This window comes from Protopterus annectens, chromosome 12.part0 (genome assembly GCF_019279795.1).
Source record: "Protopterus annectens isolate FY-2018-M chromosome 12.part0, PAN1.0, whole genome shotgun sequence".
NCBI lineage: Eukaryota > Metazoa > Chordata > Ceratodontiformes > Protopteridae > Protopterus > Protopterus annectens.
In genome coordinates this window covers 1,419,028,287-1,419,051,860 of record NC_056746.1, presented here as the reverse complement: position 1 = coordinate 1,419,051,860, position 23,574 = coordinate 1,419,028,287, and the positions used below count along the sequence as shown (strand labels likewise).

The following is a 23,574-nucleotide window of genomic DNA, read 5'->3' as shown; positions in this document are numbered from 1 at the left end:
ATACCAGTATTAATTTTGTGCCTGGCTTCACAAGCAAGCATTTGTATTTTGTGATATTAGTGTCCTGTGTATCTATATAGTACCAGTCTATAAACCCTGGCTCATTAGAAACCTGTAACCCTAGACACTTTCTCCTAGGCCGGACAGATCTTGATGCCTGCAGTAAGCTGTTGTATACAATTATTATGTCCGTCATGTTCTGGACATGTTTATTCTGACTCTGAGTATACTGCTGGCTGTCCACTTATAATTTTCACTTCCACTTTATATGGGTATCAAGTACCAGGACAATGTTACTGAATTGGGCAGTGCATACCAATAGCCTTATCTCATATCTATCAACCTCTTTGAGCAAGAAGTGTGGACAAAGCCATCAACAAAAGTGGGGCAAAGGCCCAAAAATAGGACAGTTTTTAAATATTGCTCTTACAAACTTAGACCGTAGATAGAATCACAGGCTTTGCATTTGCATGAATTTTCTGAAGGGCATGAAGTCTGAAACTCAAATGCCTGTCATTATTTTTTTTAAATTCAAGCTTTAATGATTTGCTACTAATTTGCCAGAAAAACACAATTTTATGAAAAATGGACCAAAAATATGAAGCATAAATCTGAACATTCTGTGAAAATTCATACAGTTGAGAGGTATGTTTATCTGTATGTTGTGCTGTATAAGGAGAATGTGCTATAATTTGGGCTTTTTGGCTTCAGGCAGTGTTTTACTGAATTGTAAACATAGTGCATGTCTCGACATGTCTCATTGTTACATAGATTATTTCTGAATTTCACATAGAAACCAGGACTGTGCAAATATTTCTCTTCAAAAAAATTAAGGCACAGAGCTTTGAAGTCTCAGAAAACAAGATGGAAGACAGGGCCTTCTTAAACGCAAGGTTAGACTAGATGAACAATATTCTATTACCTTTTAAGCTATCCCTTTAAGAAGACAATGTTTTATGCAAGATTTCTGCAGCTTAAAACTAAAAGACAAAGTTTTTTTTGTATTTTGGACAGGCTGCACAGTCCTGTTTTGTGGATCCTTTTGGTTTTGTGGCTACTGTTCTGCCTTGTGTTGGTATAGTTGCATGAAGCAAGGCTTGAAACTCTCTAATGGTATTAGAATGGACATGGCAGTAGACTTTTGTGACTTCCACCTATATGACTTTGAACCTGTTCACTGCCCTCACATCTAGAGTACAGTATCAGGTTTGCATCTGCCATCATGCAGACGGGTTTGGAACTACTAACCTTATTTTGTCCTACCGTTAAGTCCTCAACTAGATTATTTTTAATACTGTTTTACCTCGCTAAGTGCCACAAAGTTTCTTTTTTTAAGTGTTTATCGTTATCTTTATGAAAATTGTCAAAGCCAAGAGAACTGATGTATTTCCTCTTGCCATGCTTTTATTGATAGTTAGAGATAATGCATTGTTTACACAGCCAGAATCATCATCCATGATACTTATTATTCTGATTTTAAGGGTCAACATTGCACTGAAATAACCTCCTCTGCAGTAATTAATACCACACTACAAGGATGAAATCGAAGATTCATTCCAAGTAAGTTATTTCTTTTTTGGTCATATTTCTTTTTAATAAATGTTTCAAAGTGTAGCCAAAACAAATAGAACAAAACAAGAAACGAGCAACTGGTCCACCATGTAGCTAAAGCATGCAAAGAAAACTCACACAAGTGAATTGAGAATAAAAAAGCAAACTAAGTAATTTCCAAAGTAATTCAACAGCCATGGAATTCTGAGACATTCACACCAGCAGTACTAATTTGTTAATGGAGGTCATCATTCAGATTGATGGCAAATATCTCTGATTTAGAGGCAAGGTAAAGTTGTACAAAAGACAACCTCATTATCATATATTATCATATCTCTGAATCAAGCACTTCACTGTCAGATCTGACCTTGTTAGTGTTCTTCCTATCGGCCAATACATCAAAGATGTATACTAACCTTCCACACTTTAAAAAAAAACACTTAAAGAGTCTACCCAATACCTGGCTATGTTCTTGTACTAACCCAGGATAAACAATACTTGTCAACCAGCATCTACCATCTCATTGCTACAGCACCATATTGGAAATTCTCCTCGTAATGCTACTAACTCCTCTGTCATTTTTTACTAGCAAATCTCCCTCATTTAAGAGTATTAACAGTTTTATTGGTAACCACATACTTGATAATTGTAAAATAGACAAAATACTAAACATGTCAATATGACTGTTATCTTCTTTCACATGGACTACTAGCTATATTGTAAATACTTCCACTGGCTGAAATGTATGTTACTGAATATCTCATGATGTCTATTACTTATGTGAAAATTGTAAATTGTCTGTTTACTGAACTTACTTAGATATGTTAAAATAAAATTGTTGTCTTCTGTTAGATTCTGCTTAATATGTGATCTGGTCATGCTCATGTTATCTCTTACCATTATATTAACTGTATATGTCAATATTGTCTTTACTTATGTGGAGCTTTTCTCCCCGGTCCTCTACTGAAAAAGGACCTGTGTCCAGTCAGACTTTCCCAGTCAACAAAAGTAAAATAAATAAATGTAGAGGCACCACCTAACACACACACACACACACACACACACACACACACACACACACACACACACACACACACGCACACATACACGCGTGCACACACACACACACACACACACACACACACACACACACACACACACACACACACACACACACAGCTATGCAATAACTACCTGTAGCCACAGTATGTGTCCACTCCAGTTGTTTGTATAAGACTGTGCAGTATAAAGCCATCCTGACAGACCAACAAAGAATAAGCTCAAACTCATTACAGCTATATTGAATTCACTTTAGATACACTCCAGCCCTAGCTCATGTTATCTATGTCCAAAGTCATTCAAAACAGAATTAATATGCCAATAATAAAACACAAATTGTGATTAACACCAATAAAATAATCTAATTATTCACACACTTCTAAAACTATTCATACTCAATGGTTCATCACAGAAGGCACCAAACTGAAATATGATGTGTGCTCTTGTCCCACAGAAATAAAATTAACACTGTAAATACACTGGAAATTTAAATTTGAGTATAATGATAATAAAGTCAGATATGAGAAAATTGTTATGAAAGAAAACATAGCTAAGAAAAGCCTAATATAGTAGACTAGACAGATAAAAATGGTCCATTTCCCATTAAAATCATATAGTGGGGAATAACAAAATTGGATATTAAAAACAATTTAAAAAAATGTAAACATTCAGACCTGAAATAAAAAGATGTAGTAGACCGAGGAAATGAAATATGACAAGGAAAGACAAGTGCTAACTCATAACAAAACAATGACTTATAAACAAATATTATATGAAATACAGTGGGCACTAAAATAAGGTAGTCAATTATCTAGTTGAAGCTGTAATGTTAAACAAAGTAATGTCTGCAAATTAAGTGATAAAACATTTCTACACTACATACAAGATAGATATTTTTTATAAAAACAGGCATTCAGCACGGTCCTGTATAATGTAAACGAGCAAGAAAAAGCAGCAATTTCATACTACAAATATTAACATCTTGACACTACAGCTACAAAATAAGCTGAGGCTAGAATCCACAAATAGCAGTCAGGGTGACCTGAATCAAAGCTGCATGAACTACCAGGTGCATATAGGAGATTATGGTAAAGAGCACACCATAAGGTAACCAGCTATGATTTGAATATATCATCATCCCAAAAGGAGAATTTGTTTAAAAATTTACAATGTCCTTTATACTAGCAGAAAATCAATGACAAACAATAGTTTTATACCAAGAGGTCAAACAGCCATAATCCAAATAAATAAAAAGAGCTGAGGATGAAATATTGTAATAACAATTAGAATTACCTTCAACAAAATATAATGAAAAAACAGATACAGGGGGTGGGGATGACATAGAACACACAGGTGGCAAGCTGCCTAACTGAAATGATAATTTTAAACCAAAATTATGCTTGCAAATGAGACACCAAAACATCATAACAGCTAAAACTTACAACTAAGTCATAAAATGTAGACAAAATTTGGATTTGACATTTACCATTGTAAAATGAGCACTTCTTCATAAGTACTGAGTTCTGTTTGGTTTGAAAAACTGATATTTTATTCCAGAAATGATAATATCCTGTTCAAAACATCAAATTAGGTGGAGGTTGAACTATACTAACAGCAATTACAGAGACCTAAAATAAAAATGCATTACCAGTAGATGCATGGGAGTGAAGATGAGAAATGACTCACCATTTTAAAGAGCAACTAGGACCTTATTAATGCAGCTATAAAACCAGTATCCTGTCTATTAAATCAAAAGGAATATTTTAAGTAGAAAACATGTGAGTAGCTTGTTTAAACTTGGGCTAACTAGAAAACAGACAGTGTTAAAAACAGGTCTGATAAAAGAAAATACAATGCAAAGCCATAAATTATATTTTGCACTTAACAAGTTCTGACTAATATATATATATATATATATATATATATATATATATATATATATATATATATATATATATATATATATATATATATATATATATATATATATATATATAAAATAAATAAAGACAAAAACAAGTAAATAAAACTGAAATTGTAAGAGCACCACAGGTGCTCTCATACAAGAATATCAATTTACAGCTATCTGTGCAATAAAAGCTAATGCTTTGATGTTAAAATAAGGATTAGGATAAAACACCCAAACTGTGTCAATAAACCATGTTTAGTTTAAAAGTCACTGCTAAGAAAAAAAGAATGTGATGAAAAGAGATGTGATTTTTTCCACCCAGGTGACCTAGGTTCAATGGCCAGCTCAGGCAACTGATGAAGAGGGAGGAAAAGATGGGTATGCTCATTGTGGGGGAGGCTGATGCGGGCATCTCCTCTGCTAATCCCTGGTGGAGGTTGGGGATATCATTTTGAGAATGCATGGTCCAAACAGGAGGTATAGGGGTGGACCTGTCTGAGCTGCCTTCAAGACAGGATGATATGCTGCAATATCCCCATTCCACACCCACTGCTAGGACCAAACAATGTCACCAAGAGGAAAGGAGAGTGTGTAGGTCATACAGGACAGCCCTTGGACAGGTGAACTAATAGCAAAGCCCTTGGGATGCCCTTAGGACCCACGACTGGCCCTAGCACATAGCAGAGTTCATATGTCTGTGAGGTTTTGAAGAATAGTTGGTGGAAGTGGCATGGATGTTTGGGCACTGTGGTGCTGGGCCAGTTAAATGACATAAAGGAGACCAAAAAAAAATGCCTTATGCTCATGTGATAAAAAGAGGCATTACAGAAGCAAATCATGTTTTACAAAGGACAGCTACTGGGGAAGAAGAGAAAACAAACTAAAATGACATGCTGGACAAGCCACGCTGCTTCGCAAGGGACGGCTTGCATCTGTCACCACTGGGCTTCCGGATATTGTCTAAGGCTCTTGCCACCCCCATAGTGCCTTTTTTAGGCAAGGCTCAAAGACAAACCCACCTCCTTAGAAAACAAAAATGGAAAAAAATTAAGGGTAATGCTGCTCAATGCCAGAAGTCTAAATCTCAAGATGCAGGCTCTCGAAGCACTCCTCAGTATGGAGAACATCGATGTCTGTGCAGTAACTGAAACCTGGTTCAAGGCTCCTGAGAGAACCCCAGTGCTACCAGGCTATACCTCATATCATGCTTTTCGGCCCCAAATCTCGGGCCAAACCAAAAAGGGAGGGGGAGTGTCCATATTCATCAAGGACACCCACACCTTCAGGTTAGTGGCAACACATGAAGCATCAGAGACCATCCAGGTGCAACTAACCGTAGGCAAAACTGCTATACAACTGGTAGAATGTTACAGACCACCCTCCCAATCTTAGGAACTCCATTCAGCCTTCCTGAAGACATTGGAGGATATGAATGTCTCACCAAACACCATCATATTGGGAGACTTCAACTACCCTAACATAGACTGGGTGCATTATTCTAGCCCTAACACCCTAGCCCAAAGGTTCCTGGAATTCATAAATTCAAATGCAATGGAACAGCTAGTCACCTCTCCCACAAGGGGAGACAATATACTAGACCTGATCATCCCAAACATGGGGACAAAGTGCTCCACACCGGAAGTATACCCCTCACTAGTGAGATCTGACCACAAACTAATCACCCTGGATATACATATCCCACTTCCACCCCCAACACAAAAGACTACAGTGAAAAACTTCTCAAAAGCCGACTTTACACTTCTTAAGACTGAGATGGTATCCTTTAAGCCCACTGGGCCAGTGGAAACCACATCCCACAATGCTGAATCCTTCACAAATGCTTTCTACGGACATCTCCAAGAATGCATGGATCATGCAATCCCAAATATAACCAAGACCCTCTCCACCAAGGGCAGGCGTCCTGTCTGGTGGACCCCAGCCATAAACAAATTGTATAACAAAAGAAGGAAGCTACTGCACGACAGAGCAAAATCCCATAAAGAGAAGGCATCTCTGATCAGCACTAGTAGAAAGCTATGTTCTCTCATAAAAACATCCAAGGCCAACTTTGAGAGAAAAATCACTATGGACACTAAAGATAACCACAAGGCCTTCTTCTGCTATGTTAGAAACCTGGGCGGAAACCCTCAGATATGCTCAGAGTTAGTTCACAATGACAAAAAATACACTGAACCCACAGATATTGCCAACATTCTGGCAGACAGGTTCAGTGCAAATTTCTCCCCTCCCTCACCCCCAAAAGAAGAAATACTTATCCCAGCTGAATGTAACCTCCCTGCCATCTCAGATGTCCAGGTGAGAACTGCCCTCAGCAAAGCTAAAAACACAGCATCAATGGGACCTGACGGTATCCCAGGTTGCGTGCTACTTGAACTCCAAGAGGAGCTAAACCCGTACATAAAAATGCTATTTAACCTTAGCCTTACTACAGGATATGTACCTGAACACTGGCGTACAGCAACAGTGGTCCCAGTCCACAAAGGAGGCACCTCTACAGACCCTGGTAACTACCGCCCCATAAGCTTAACCAGCCTGGTCTGCAAAGCTATGGAAAGAATCATTATGGAACTCATAAACAGAGACATTGGGGACCTACAGACACTTGATCCCACCCAGTTCGGCTTTGTAAAGGGCAGATCCTGCCTTTTGAACCTGGTTGACTTTTTTGAAACAGTCACTAGAGCCATTGACGAGGGCAAAGCAGTCCATAGAGCCTTCCTGGACTTGGCTAAAGCTTTCAACACAATACCCCACTCAGGCATCATAGACAAGCTCAACAGCTTAAATGTAAATCCATATGTCACAAGATGGGTTGCAAACTGGCTAAAGGATAGAACCCATAAAGTCAAAATTGCTGTAGCCATGTCAGACTCAAAGCCAGTCACAAGTGGTGTCCCACAGGGCTCTGTCCTGGGACCCCTCTTGTTCTGCATTTATTTCTCAGATGTGAAAGCAAACATGGGAGGGTTGTGGCTGACAAAGTTCACAGATGACTGCAAACTAGGCGCCATAGTCGATACACCAGCTGAAACATACATCCTACAGAAAGGCCTCACTGAAACGGACAACTGGTGCCGGAGTCATGGCCTTAAACTAAATGCCAAAAAATGTATAGTCATCCCCTTTGGGAAAAACAAAGTACCCACAAATTATCACATAGACAGTAACCCACTGAGTACAGAAAAAGTAATCAGAGACCTGGGGACCCAAGTCGATAGTGACCTCTCATTTGACACCCACGTTGCCAAAGTGGTTAGAAAGACTTTCTACCTTGCCCACCTTATCATGAAGGGATTCACATCCAGATCAAAGGAGGTCATTGTACCCCTATACTCCTCCCTTATCAGGCCCATGATTGAGTACAATGCCCCATTTGGTATGTACCTCACCCAGCACTTGCAACAGCTGGAGAAACCCCAAAAGTACCTCACCAAGAGGATCAAGGGTCTCCAACATATGTCATATGCTGCCAGACTAAAGAAACTCCAGCTCTATTCAGTAGCATACCACCTACTCAGAGGTGATCTGTGCCTGACGTATAAGGCCATGTCCAATCAGGAATTGATGGACATGCTCCACCTCAAAAAATCCAAATCCATCAGAACCACGAGAGCTAAGGATTTAAACCTCAGCACAAATATGAATAGGACATGCTGGAGGGACAGATTCATAACTCAGAGGCTTCCCATACTCTGGAACAGAATCCCAGTTCATGTTAGGCAGAGCCCCTCACTGACTCTCTTCAAGAGAAATCTTGATGAGTGGATGGGAGATCGTAGGTTTACCCCGGGGGTCATCTCTGTGTCACTACTAGTCAGAGGCACAGTAAACTAATTCTATTATGTAAGGGGGTCTTCACTGTGTCACTACTAGACAGAGGCACAGTATTCTAAATCTATTCTGTACACTTTTGCACCATTACATGGGGTGGCAAAACCCACATCACTATGGCTAGGCTTATAAATGCCCCAGGGCAGATAGCCTAGTACTAAACTATGAAACTATGAAACTATAAATGAATTTCCAACAAAGCAGCCTATTCAAAAATAATGTTCAAAATATCATTTAAGTTACTCTGTATCAGTATTAAACAACATCAACAGGGAAAGATGCATAAAAGGACAACAGTCATTACATAAAGTTGCTATGAAAGTAGTAATCCTAAGAGAGCTGTTTATATAGTGAACAGGTTATACACATATCACATGGATAACTCAGGGTACTGCCCTCAGCAAAGTAATATATCCCAGCCTTGAAATGAAGTTGGCTGACTTGGACAACAGGATAAAGATATAAAAGAAAGACATATATAAATGGCATAATAACATCAGAAAGCTAAAAAAAAGACTACTTAAAATGTTTAGACTACTTAAATAACCCGCTTATCAAAACCACATCTTTTAGGAATTTTAATTTCTTGACTTGGTTGAGTGGTTAATAGCCTAAAACATGACATAGCAGAACCACGTGAGGCACTCCAACTACAGCCAAAAATTAGGTCATGTGCCAGGTGAATGGAGGGCCACAGCAGTCATCCTTCTTCATAAGGGTGGCCCATCAACTGACCTAGGGAACAAAGCCATGGAATGAATTATCATGGAGATGATAATTAAGGACATTGAGGGTATACAGGAATGGTTAAGGAGAGAGACACAGGAATGGTTAAGGAGAGGTGAATTCACATCAAGAAATGAAAGGTTAATATTGGCAGCCCAAGATAGTAGGCTATGTACACGCTGGTTTACAAAGTCCATTGAACATGTGGGAGAAACAGTAGGTTTTGTAAAACCGAACTAGAAACAGTCGCACACCTTGTTGTTGATTGTGACGCATTAATGGCAGACGGACTGTATACTGAAAGGCATAATAAAGTGGCAAAACTGTTACACTGGAGATTGTGCAAACATTATAGTATTGAAGTGGCTGAAAAACACTGGAAACATGAGCCACAAAGAATCATAGAAAATTATGAAGTTTATATCACATGTGCTCACCCAATACCAACAGCTCAAAAGATAGATGCTAGAAAAATGGCTATAGTGGTCCAAGAAAAGAAGACAAACGTAGCATTGACCATTGAAATCACCACACCTAGTGACTACAGTGTCTTGCGTACAGAGAGACACAGAGTCATAAAATACCTTGATCTACAGGCAGAAATGAGAGCCATGTGGAAAAAAGATACCTAGACAGTTCCAATAGTAGTAGGAGCAACTATTCTTATAAAAAGAATTTACAATCATATTTAGATATGTTACCATTTCATGTAACACCGTACGAATTGCAGAAGGAGTCATTACTGGGCATATTGCGGGTGCTGCTAAGAGCACTTTTGGCTAACATCAAAGAGTGAAACAATACTAATTTCATGAACTTTAATCGTACTTTGACTTAGGAATGGGGTCCATTCCTATCATGGTATTAGAAACCCAAAAGATTTGGAGAAATTAAAAATGACTTTGACAATGTATAGCCACAGGTTCCATCTCAGTCTGGCTTTGTTAAGTTAAGGTCTTGCCTACTCATCCCGGTAGACTTCTCTGAGAGGGTCACTAAGGCTATGGATGAGGAGAAAACTATGCATATCACCAACACTGACCTGGCCAAGCATTCAGTACAATACCCACTCAGGTATTATTGACAGACCATCATAACTATGCATAAATCCCTATATAACTCACTTGGTTGCTGGCTGACTCAATGATAGGACCCAAGAAGGCAGGATCAGTGAAACCACCTCCACAGAGAGACTGGTTACCAATGAAGTACTCCAAGGCCAACTCCTGTTAGCCATCTACTTCTTGGAAGTCAAAAATAATGTGAAAGGCCTCTGGTTCACCAAGTTCACAGATGATTGTAAATTGGCAGCTATCATAGATTTCCCCCATAACAATGGCTTTCTACAAGAGGGTGTAATATAAACAAATGACTGGTGCCAAAGCCATGGTTTAAAAGTTAATCATCCACCCAAGCTAATTATTCTATTGATAAAACATTCTTAAGAGCTGAGACAGTGGTTAGGGATCTGGGAACAAACGTAGACAGTAATTTGGGCTTCGATTAACATGTAGCCAAGATAGTAAGAAAATTGTTATTTGTCACCAAACTCATACGCAAGGGTATGGCATCTAGGTCCAAGGAGCTTATAGTACCACTCTACTCTGCTCTTATCAGACCCATCACTGAGTATAATGCCCCCTTTAGAATGTACCTAAACAGGTATTTGCAACAATTGGAATGTCCTCAAAGGTTCCCCACCAGCAGAATCTAGGGTATGAATACCCTGTCCTATACACATTGCCTTAAGGCCCTATCTTTGTACTAAAACTCCTACAGGTTACTGAGAGGCGATCTATGCCCGGCATATAAGGTATCCTCAGATCCAGCCCTGATGGATCTCTTGCACATCCACAAAACAAATAGCACCAGAAACACGAGATGCAAGGACTAGAACTTTGCCTGCGACATAAATAAAACATGCTGGAGAGTCCTATATGTGTCTCAAGGGATCCCCGCACTACAGCATAAGCTCCCCATCCATGTGAATCAGAGTTTATCCCTGACACTATTCAAAGAAAACCTTGATCATTGGATGGAAATTGCAAATTCACCCCCTGTCTGGCCTCGATGTTTCTGATGGACAGAGTCCAGAATCCCCAACTAACAAACTCCCCCCATAACCATTAGCTATATCCTTACTAACATACCCCATCATTTAGGCATCCACGGTACTCAGCAACAAAATGGGTTGGGCTCATAACTCTCATATGTCCAGATTTTTGTAGAATGCTCATATTTTTTACTCATATTTTTGGTCTGTTCGTCATAAAATTTCTAATTTTCTGGCAAACCAATGAATATTGAAGTCACTAGTGACACACGTTTCGGTTTCAGGTTTCATATCTTATAGAAATGCATGCTAACACAAAATCTGTTTTTCTAGAAACTTTTTTTTTAAGTTTTTTACAGCAATATTTAAAATCTGTCCCTATTTTCAGGCCTTTCCCCCCAGTTAATACAGGCTTTGTCCTGATTTGATGTGCTAAGAGTTTGAGAGGTATACTTCCATGGCTAGGCTTATAAACACCACGGTGGTCATTAGCCTAGTATGAACCTATGAACTATAGAATGTTGACAGGATCATATTTTTCAGAAAAACATGGAGGTAAACATTTTTATATTTGCATATCCATGTTTTGCTTCTAGGACAGTCATTTTTTTCATAGATGCAATTTCATTTGAAAGCATGTCAATTTTGCATGTAGTATAACAAATGTTGTCCTTGGAGGCTAAAGTATTTGTCTCAGATTTCACAATTCTAGAAACCGTTTTAGACAAAATAGTATTAATCCTACTGAGACATTTTTCCTTAACTATGTATAATGTTTGTAATATTTAGTTTAGTTCCGTGAGAGGAAGATTAATAACAGAAGTTGATTATAATGTGTAATTTGCACATAGTCTTTTCTGAATTTTTATTCCTTTGGATGTAGTTTCTATCTCTGATGTTGAAACTGAAGAACACTTTCTGTTTTTAATATGAGATTACATCTATTGTCCAGATTTACTAGTCATGCTGATGAAAGGACAGAATATTTTTGCTGAAGATTGTGAAATTCTGGAAGAGGTAAAATAACTGTTAATCCCCGGCAAGAAAAAGAAAGCTGAAAAGTTAAAAGCAGACTGTAGTAAAATGCAGTCCCTAGTGGTCTCAATCAAAATGGAGAACTGAAACTTTATAAAAACAAAGAACAAGTCCATAGGAGACTCAGTGGAAGCAAAAACATATCCTGACTGCCCAGCTACCATCTAGGAATCCCTCCAAGTACTTATCAATCACCTGGTTGCCTTGCAGACTATGGATGATAAAATCATAAATTTAGTATTTGCATACCTGCTGTGATATTTTAGAAATAGTCCTTGACAAGTTTGTCTCTTTCATTTTTTGGTGTATCAAAAGCATGATTTCAGTGTTTCATACAAACTAAGGGTACACAGTAAGTTATAGGATTCACCCGATTTCCATTGTGAGCATCGATTCTCAGGTTTGAGGAAATATAAATGCACTAAAAAAAGAGTTCCATCTATTCATGGCATATGTGATCACCCTTGCTAAAATCATTCAGTGGAGAAGAATCAGGTGGTGTTTCTTTAAGTTAAGAAATAGTAATTTGAGACTTAGGCTCGTCAAGAAAGATGTTATGGCCACAAATTAAATGTTAAAGACCTCCACAGCTCTTAACATTTCCCTCATTATTATACATAGTGGCAACAAGTTAAAGTTTGTATATAAGGTGCGTTATCTGAACAGACTGCTGTAAACTGAGAACATTTAAAGAACACTTCTTCAGAAATAAAAATACATACATTTACCACACTTTTTATACAAAAAACATGTCCCTCCCAAAAACACAATTGAATACCAAATCAATTAATTAATCAATTAAGCAACAAATCAGCATTTAAATACACAGTTGTAACTTAATAGTTATACAAAAGGGTATAAAAATACAACAGTTAAAATAAAGCAAATATACTTACTATCTACTATCTGTTAAAAAAACATTTAATATTAATGAATTAATTTAAACCTGGGGGATTATCAGCCCCCTGTCTAAGCTGCCATAATGACTCTTTCCTTTCCACTCTGTTTTTTAAGTTGCCTCCCCTTAGGACAACCACAATATGTTCCAAAACTGGAAAGGAAAAATTTTTATATGAACTACATTGAATGGAATGTCTGAACAATGCATTTTTATCATCCTTGGTCTTAATAGCATAATAATGCTCTTTAATGCATTTGCTCAGATTCTTAGTAGTCATCCCTACATAAAATGCATTGCAACCTGAATATAATGCAATATACACTAGATTGGTAGAATTACAATTGAATCTCCCAGGTACACTGATAGTGCAATTTAAATGAAGGAAATTAATATAAGGTCCTTCATAAATATATCTACAGATGTTGCAATGAAGACATTTATTCATGCTGGCATGGCTACTAAAGTCTTATTTTCTTCAAGCATACTCTTAATAAAGTGTTAGATTTTTTGTATACAAAAATGGGTCTATCACCTAAAATGTTACAAAGTTCATTATTACCGGAAATAATTTTCCAGTTATTAAAGACTACTGATTTAATTTTATTACTATCTATAGTCAGATGCGATGTTTGCTCTCAGCGTGTTGATGGAAAAGTACAGAGAAGGTCAGAAGGAGTTGCATTTTGTTTTTGTAGACTTAGAGAAAGCATATGACAGGATGCCTAGAGAGGAGTTGTGGTATTGTATGAGGAAGTCGGGAGTGTCAGAGAAGTATGTAAGAGTGGTACAGGATATGTACAAGGGTACTGTGACAGCGGTGAGGTCTGTGGTGGGAGGGATGGATACATTTAAGTTGGAGGTGGGATTACATCAAGGATCAGCTCTGAGCACTTTCTTATTTGCAATGGTGATGGCCAGGTTGACAGACGAGATCAGACAGGAGTCCCTGTGGACTATGACGTTTGCAGATGACATTGTGATCTGTAGTGAGAGTAGGTAACAGGTGGAGAAGACCCTGGAGAGATGGAGATATGCTCTAGAGAGAAGAGGAATGAAGGTCAGCAGGACTAAGACAGAATATATTTCTGTGAATGAGAGGGAGGATAGAGGAATGGTGAGGATGCAAGGAGTAGAGGTGGCAAAGGTGGATGAGTTTAAGTACTTGGGATCAATAGTTCAGAGTAATGGTGAGTGTGGAAGAGAAGTGAAGAAGAGAATACAGGCAGGACGGAGTGGGTGGAGAAGAGTGTCAGGAGTGATTTGTGACAGACAAGTACCAGTAAGAGTGAAAGGGAAGGTCTACAAGAGGGTAGTGAGACCAGCTATGTTATATGGGTTAGAGACAGTGGCATTGACAAAAAGGCAGGAGTTAGAGCTGGATGTGGCAGAGTTAAAGATGTTAAGATTTGCTCTGGGTGTGACAAGGGTGGACAGGGTTAGGAATAAGTATATTAGAGGGTCAGCCCAGGTTGGAAGGTTTGGAGACAAAGCCAGAGAGGCAAGATTATGTTGGTTTGGACATGTGCTAAGGAGGGATGCTGAGTATATTGGGAAAAAATGCTAAGGATGAAGCTGCCAGGTAACAGGAAAAGAGGAAGGCCTAAGATAAGGTTTATGGATGTGGTGAGAGAGGACATACAGGTGATTGATGTGACAGAGCAAGATGCAGAGGACCGGAGGAAATGGAAACAGATGATCCACTGTGGCGACCCCTAATGGGAACAGCTGAAAGAAGATGATGACTATCTATAGTCATATTAATAATACATTTACGTGTAGCTAAAAGCGAAGTGGGGGTAGAATGACCAGTAATATTCTTAACACAGAGCCCCTTCTTAATAACAGGGGGAAACTCTGATTCTCTTCTCTCAATAATGTTACTACTCACTTCTTGAAGTAAAGACAGTGGGTACCCCCTACACAAAAATAAATCACTAATAAATTTAACTTCGTTAAGAAATAAGTTGTCATCTGTAGTCATACGTGATGCTCTAATAAACTGACCTTTGGGCACATTTATCTTTATATACATGGGGTGATTACTACTGAAGTGTAAATAATTATTAAAATAAGTAGCGTTTCTAAAGATATGACTAGAAAAGCATCTATCTAAGGAATTCCACTCCAGACACACATCCAAAGCTGTTTATTTTGTTGCTGGGCAGAACATTGGCCACTGGATACAGAGTGATTAAGGCACTTTTGAGCAGTTATAAGCGGGTTTGCACAGGTTTGTGTAGAGGTAAGCACTGCTAACTTCCGGTTACAGTTTCTTATACTCATTCAGCTTCTAAATTGCTTAACCAGTGTAGGCATTGCTTACCCCCATGCAAACAGGCTCAAACCCACTTACTGCTCCTTAAAAGTGCTTACTTCCACTTACCCCATGCTAATTTCTTTAAAAGAAAAGAAAAAGGGATTGATAGGAAAGTGGTGAAAAAAGGGGCAAAAAGTGGGAAAGACAGTAGGTAAACTAGCCAGGGATGTGCAGGATAGGAGTAGGAAAGGTCCATAGCTACCCATTTCTTCTACAGCAACAGCTGTGCATATACACTGAATTTGGAGGTAGATTTGGACACTTAAACCCCCTGGGAGGGGGTGGGGACAACAATAATAAGTTGTGATGCCAATTAGGCTGGATTGCATGTGTCCAGTAGACACGTGTGCAAAATGGACAGCTATGTATGGGGCGAGTTTTTTTTTTTGTGTGTGGGAACAGATTGCCGGTTTTTTTTTTTCAGGTGAGAGTTGGATGTTGGGGAGGGGTAGTAGGTATATTTGGGGAGGTAGGTTGGGTAGGTTAACAGATAAGACAAACAAGGTGCATACAGGGGCGGTATATGACACATGTGGGGGGTAAACACCTTGATGGGGAGGGGTGTTGGGAAATTGGAAGCCCATGAGCCCCCTAGTGGAAACAGTGGGACTGAGGTCCCCACCCATGGGCAGTCACCACTGCACCTTCACAGCCCCATTGGTGGCTGTGCTGGGGGCTGAGTTGCGACATGTGGCCCTTGAGCTGGAGCAGAAGTTCACCAAGCTGCTGGTTGAGCTCTCTCTACTCACTATGACCCCGACCTGGTGACGGGTGACAGGCTCCTGTCCATGCCCGCTCCCAGGGGGGGGGTGAGCCCCATCTCCTGAGGCAGTTCCACCCGAAGGTGGTGCAGGACCAATGGACAGGGAGGTCCTGGGTTGGGCCTCAGACATGCTTGTGCCTGATGCCACGGCCAGCTGAGGTGGGACAGGTGAGTCTGCTGGGATTGGCCTTCCCAAGCGTGCTATAGTGTTTAGATTCCATCATCATATGTGGGTTAATAATAGTCAACACATTTAAGGGTTAGGTATAACAGCATGCATAGATATTCCCATTAACCCAGACACCAGATTCGGAACAGTTGCATAACAAACAGAACACATGCATATATGGGACCACAGTGGTAATAAGAACAGCATGCAGCTACATTGATGGCACCATGCCACCAATGTTGGAATAATTCAATATAGCACATGCATGGGAACAATTAAAATATTTATCAAACAATTGTACATTATCAGAACATAGGTGTCATTACATGCCAGTTGGGATGGGCATGTTGATTATTGTTGGAGATATGCTGGCAGGGGGAGTTGTCAATTAACAACTAGTATATTCCTGTAGTCCACATTACTTTCCTAGTCAGTGCTGTTATCTGTACCTTACAAGTCTTACTACACTACCATATAGCCTTAGTTTGGACAGTGATATGGCTGTCATCATCGTTACACATGAACTGGTTTTACCTGCAGTATGCACCTCTTATCTGGTATACCTGTGAAGGGACTGTTTGTTAACACTAACTGTTTCTACACATACTCCCAGATTCCAGGTTGATGTTGTGCATATAGCTATCCAACTCTTTCTGCACAGACTCCGGCCATGTGTTGACCACATGCGGGTGTGCCGGGACATATCTACAATATTGCCCTCTTCCACCTTTAGTGACCTGACACACACATATACATGCTTTCCTACACAGTTATATAATGTAGCACAGTGTGGGTGACAGTGTTCAGTGATACTTTATTATTCAGAGAAGCTGCAACACTCACAATTCCCTACAGTAACAGAGTGAACAGTACCAGTACAGGTTATAATGATCCTTATTTCTCAGCACAGTGTTCGTATCCGATGTACCTGTGTTTGTTAGCACTACCTGACTGTTACCACACAAACTTCCAGATTACACATTAGTATTATCCACATACATCTCACTCTGGTACTGTACATGCTCTGGTTACAGCTTGACAACATGGGAGTGTAGATAGGACATACTTGAAATATTACTCTCCTAACAGTTTTGGGGGTTGCTACAGTGACAGGTTTGTTCTCATAGATGTTTGACAATCACTTGTATTCCCTATTTGCTGGCTAAACATCTAGGATCATCCCACAGACTTACCAGGGGGACAGGCAGCAGATATGGGCCCATATACTGGACATTCTGGCCTCATCTGTACAGTTGTGGGATATGATTCTGTATGCAGCCTACATCCACTTCCAGGATTCAGACCATGGCTGTGTCTGCTACAGCTTAAACACTGTCCACCACAGTTGTGTCTGCTATATAGATATTGCTGTATATCTCCTATCTGCTTTCTGTCTTATTAATCCCCTGTGCATTTGCATTCTGACCTTGTATTACAACACTCTTATACAGCTCTCCTAGACAGTAATAATCTGTAGGACAGTGTGACTGACAGTGATTTGTAATGCCTCATTATTCAGAGCAACTGCATCAGTCGCAATGTCATACAATACAGATGCAAACAATACCAGTACAGGGTATCATTCTTGTATTTTTGGGCACAGTGTTGGTATCTGGCAGACCTGTGGGAGAATTGTTTGTTATCACTACCTGAAGGTTCCCACACACAGTACCAGATTCCACATTACTATTATGCACATGCATCTCACTCTGTTACTGTGCACACTCTGGCCACAGCTTGACAACTTGGGGTGTAAATGGGACATATGTGGCTTCTTAGTCTCATAAGGTTTTGGGGAGTTGCTAGTGTGCCAGCTTTGTTCTCATAGATGTGTGTTAATCAGTTGTATTTCCTGTTTGCTGCCTATATGGCTGGGGTAATCCCACTGATTTCCCAGGGGCACAGGTTGATAGGCAACAGATATGGGCCACTTTACTGGGCATTCTGGACATATATGTACAGTTGTGGGGTATGATTCTGTATGCAGACTACTACCACTGGCAGGATTCGAACCATGGCTGTGTGTGCTAAACAAAACAGCAGTTGACATCTGAGTTGCATGTGCTATTTGGGTTTTGTTGTCTGTATTTTCCTGATTTTCTGTCTATGTGTTTCTCAGTTGTGCTAAAAGGCCTCTGAGGATTACACCAGTCATATACAGGCATTCCTACGCATTCATTTTATGGTGCACAGTGTGGGTAACAGTGCTTAATACAACAGTACTATTACATTATTGCAAATCTACATTACCATATGATACCAGAGTATACACATGCAGTCCAGCAGTTAGACCTTTATTGTCAGGCTGTTCCACTTTTATTTATGTACATACTATATGAGACTCTTCCTGTCATATTCTCCAGTACTTGCCTTGAACAATGTAGGTTTTATACAGGCAACTGATTTGCTACTACTTTTAGTTTTATTTCCTATGACAGTAAATGCATGAGTATTACTGACCTGCCTCGCGTTGCATCCTCATCAGGTGACTGACATGGGCCTCCTGGTTCACGGCCTGCTCCATTGCAGCTGTGGGGGACATAAGAGGAATATTTAGCCATACCTATCAATTATATACCTGAGCTGGCAATTATTACACACATAGTAGGGTGATACTTACACACAACTGGAACATCCCCTGCCACTCTAGCCTCTTGGATCCACTAGTCCAAGAGGACCCGTTATGCCACTTCAGGTCGGCATAGTGATGCCTGAACTGCTCACCAGTTCAGGGTATGTAATGGGTGAGATGGTCCCAGGCCTCTGCCTTATATTGGGAGCCCTGGTACTTGCCCTGCAGCAGTCTCTGATCATAGTCTTTGATAAGGAGTCCTGCCATGACTCTGGACTCCTGGATGCACCAGTGCTGTGCCTGAAAGCACACACCTTCTCCCCTTCATGCTATTGTGCCTGCAAGGGGAAGCTACAACCAGTTATGAGATGTATTCCGGCCTCTTGGGTTTAAGTAGGGCAGATTTCCCACACTTTTGCATGATTGGCCAGTTTTGAAAAGGCTAGGCTATGGGCAAACCTGCTTACCTAGAGTTGGCATTGTTTAAAGGGGTATAACACTGGGCACATTGAGTTAGCTGGCCTACACATTGCTTACACCTCCCAAGCTGGCCTGTGCAGTGCTTAGCGTTGCTTACATTGGACTTTGCATTATAATTTCTTTTTGGCATTGAGTTATTATTCATCACACCTTATATATAACCCTGGTATCCATGATTCATGTGTAAGTACACTGTATGGGGTCCTTGTGTTTTATTGGGGACGTCAACACTCTTTTACAATTACACCTGACTTCTGGGCTTACTGCTTTACTCCAGTTCACATATTTATGTTATGTTGTGGGTTAAGGTACATATGTCTGTATACTGATTCCTTTCACAGGTTCAGTTTGGTTTTACTATGATGAAGACTTGTTTGCTGATGCCTCATTCTTCTGGACTTCTGTGATGGCTTGGTGGCTAACTACTGGGACTGTGGTGTATAGGGTCCTGGGTTCGAGACCTGCATGGCTGTTTATTTTGTTGATGGGCAGAACAAGGGCCATTGGATATTGAGTGATTAAGGCACTTTTGAGCAGTTGTAAGTGGGTTTGCATGGGATGGCAAGAGGGTAAGCAATGCTAACCTCCGGTTACATATGCTTACAGAGGGTTAGCTTCAGAATTGCTTAACCTGTGTGCCCATTGCTTACCGCCACGCAAACAGGCTTAAGCTAGCTTACTAGTGCTTAAATATGCTTACTACTGCTTATTGGTGCTTAAACCTGCTTACTAGTGCTTTATTCATTATGACACTGACATCTCACATGTGCATTTACTGCAATACTCCATTTCATAAATATATGTTATTTAATGGGTTATGCAACAAACATATTAGTCATAACATGCTTTGCCATGGAAAATGGAATGTTCTGCAGTGGGACTCGAATCGGGAATGGCTGCTTGTAAGATGAATGCTCTGCCCACTACACTATTGCTATGCTGCTTCATTTGCATATATCTTCCTTGTTATCCTCTTCAGCCATTTAAGTTGCATTACCATAGCTAAGCGATGGGAACACCCGCGCACCTACAGTTAGCTTTAATCGGATTTTTAAAAAAGAGAAACGGGTCTGTTCATTTTATTTCTCTATACTTTTGCTGTTGCACACAAGGGGGACTGTTGGTGGGAATATGCGGACACCTATGAGCTGTCTCGCTCATTTCATACACCTTTCTGCTGTTCTTCATTGCAGGGGCATGAATATTCTGGGAGCTCTGCTCTCAGACATGCCCCCTGCACTCTTACATGCTCCATGTAAGATTAGGAGCTCAGGCAGCGCGCCTCATTACTATGCATGGCGCACTGCCATCCTGATCCTACATGGCTGCCTCCGTGCAGGACTAAGCTAGTCCTGCATAGAGGAATAGTAAATCAGGGGGAATATTTAATAGCATAATTTTGAAAAGAAGATGTATTATAAATATAGTTGATCTCATATAAACCCATCACAAAATTGGCATAAGATGGTGCAAAACATGCACATACAGTTATGCTTGCTAACTGTTTAAAAATCAAGTCATTAAACATAAAAAAGTTATTTTTTTCTGACATAGATCTAATAAATGTATAGTATTTATTTATTGACATTTGATAACTGGGAAAATCTGATTGGGTAGAACCCATTTTTAGCAAATGCCCAGGTAGAAAAGCTCCAAATTGTTAAAAAAATTAAGAAAAATAATTCTACAATCTTCAAAAATATAATAAAAACATCTGCAGTTTAAATAATTATAACAAATTAGACATAATATATATGACAATCATTTAATATTTAATGAAATTTTATAAAGTTTGTATAGAAATTAAAGGTAAGTTAGTCTAATAGAAATAGGAACATAGAGGTTGGACAACGATGTAAAACTGTTGTACAGCCTACAAACCATCACTGTGGCATATATCAGTATATAAACTTTGTATGCCCAATACTAACTGGTACATCCCCATGCGTCAAATAGATTTTAATAATTTTTTTTATCCTGAATGTCTATAATATAGGAGGGCAATTTATGTAAATAAGGTAGAAAATGACAATTATTACCTTACCAATATTTCCAGTAATATGCCACACAGTGATATAAGGTCTATATTATATATTTGAAGTTTCAAAACTTTGAACCTCATATGTTCGACAACATATGAGTGAAGTTTGAAACTTTGAAAATATAATAAAAAAATTAAAAAAAACTTACCTGAACACTCTGAGCAAGGGGGCAAGCCACCCTGCACCCTTCACGTTGGGGGCTGCTACTTAAATATACCAACTCCGAGATCACACTTCAGTGCAGAAAAGGGAAATTTTTCCCACTCTGCACCATATGGAGCCATTGCTTTTAACCTTTGAACTTTTCAAAGTTCGATCATATGGTGTCGACCATATGACATTCAAACTTTGAAAAGTTTGAATAATTAATAGGGAAGCAAGATATATGGGCATCCGAGCAGAAGGAAATACCAATTTCTCATTTTTTATAAAAAAATAACCCCCCCCCAAAAAATACCTTTATCTGTGATACTTTTAAAATCTCATAAGTATCCTCTGAGATACACAAATAAGTGTCTGAATCCATCAAATGCTGCATGCTCATTTTAAAATATTGTTGCTTATTCCTTCTTACTATATTTCCCCTTTATCTGCTAGCCTAAGAATAATTCATGTTTGTCCCATACGAATTTTAATTACTGCCAATCTTCCTTGCTTATATTATATATTGCATCCTTTTTTCCAAAGTTGAAATATATGTATTCACTACTAATGCATAAAGTTTTATACAATCATTACTATAAGAAGGCATGAAATTACTTTTAGTATGAACAGAACCTAAATCAAGGGGGTCATAAGCATTGCATTCTGAAAATGAAAAACAAATCATCCTCACTAGACTCATCAGACAATGAAATATTGCATCCATCACCATCTAACCCGATACTATGGCTTTTATATGCTTTATTCACATTACTTTTACATACTATATTCTGTCATTTTACAGCTTTTACTCTCATTGGCACCACAACCTGTTTGAGTTATTCCAAATTTGCCTTCCTTTACAGTGAAATGTGAGAGCAGCTGAGGACTAAAATGACAAGAAAAAATTATACTACTAAGTTAAAGAGAGTATGACTGAGGACAAGGGAATATTAAGTGTAAGTGCTAATTTGTAGCTGAAGAAGAAACCGCTTATTACAGCATGTTTAAAATAAGACAAACAAGACAAGACATAGAGTGTCACTGGAAAAAAAGATATAAGCCCCCTGATCAGAGGTTCTGAAATAACGGCAGAAATTATTTTTATTTTTATTTATTTATTTATTTTACATTTGTTGACCGGGATAGTCTGACTGAATGCATGTCCATTTTCAGCGGATGCCCGGGGAGAAAAGCTCCAAGGTAGAAACAGAAAGAGATCACATGGTCCATGTTAAGCACTGTTTACAGACCCTTTATATAAGCACGTTATACAATTTTCAAAGTTTAAGAATTCACAAGGTAAAAGATCTAGAATTTGTGACACATCTGAATTGCAATAAAAGTATTAGACACCATCATAAGGAGAGAGCTAGTCAGGCTTGGTACAAGGACATAGCCAGTTTAGTTTCAAATACTGTTTGAGTCTTTTTTTTTTAATTGAGTCAGGGTGGATTATAGGATGATGTCAGTGGGGAGAGAGTTCTAAGTTCTACCTACAGAGTTGGCAAACAGAGAGACACCAGCTGAATTTTTAGTTTTGACAGTTTGAACTAGCAATCTATTGGAAGAGTGAAGAGGTCTGATTGTTGTAGGGTTAATAATGTTTCTAACTGCAGGTGTATTGTCAGGTTGGTTAAGAACTTTATGTGCCACTGTAAGTTGGTTGTACTGAATTAGGCAGATAGTTTAGGTTGTTACAGTGGTGTGTCCTTCCAAATTCAGCAGTACTGCATGTGATAACCCTGTTGTAAGCTTTAAAAATTGTATTAATGTATTTGATTTATGTGAGTGAATACATGGAATATTGGAAATAGTTTGATAGAATATGCATCATCTTATTATCATTTAGAATGTTTAATGACTATGGAATTGTGTAATACTTGGTGTTATATAAAACTAAGTAAATATCTTTCAAAATTGCTTTATAAGAAGAAGAGAACCAATGAAATATTACTTTAAAAGAGGTGGCAAGTGTATATGTCTCAACCTTTTGAATACCAA

The 23,574-nt window shown here is 39.0% G+C and overlaps 1 long non-coding RNA gene across 1 annotated transcript in view; it reads left to right on the top strand.

The window, feature by feature from the left end:
• Positions 1-1,532: 1,532 nt before the first annotated feature.
• Positions 1,533-23,574, top strand: part of LOC122817389 — a 116,471-nt gene continuing 94,429 nt past the window's right edge. Inside the window, exon 1 of the long non-coding RNA XR_006367232.1 lies at positions 1,533-1,560. This is a non-coding gene — a long non-coding RNA (uncharacterized LOC122817389). The remainder of the gene's footprint in view (positions 1,561-23,574) is intronic.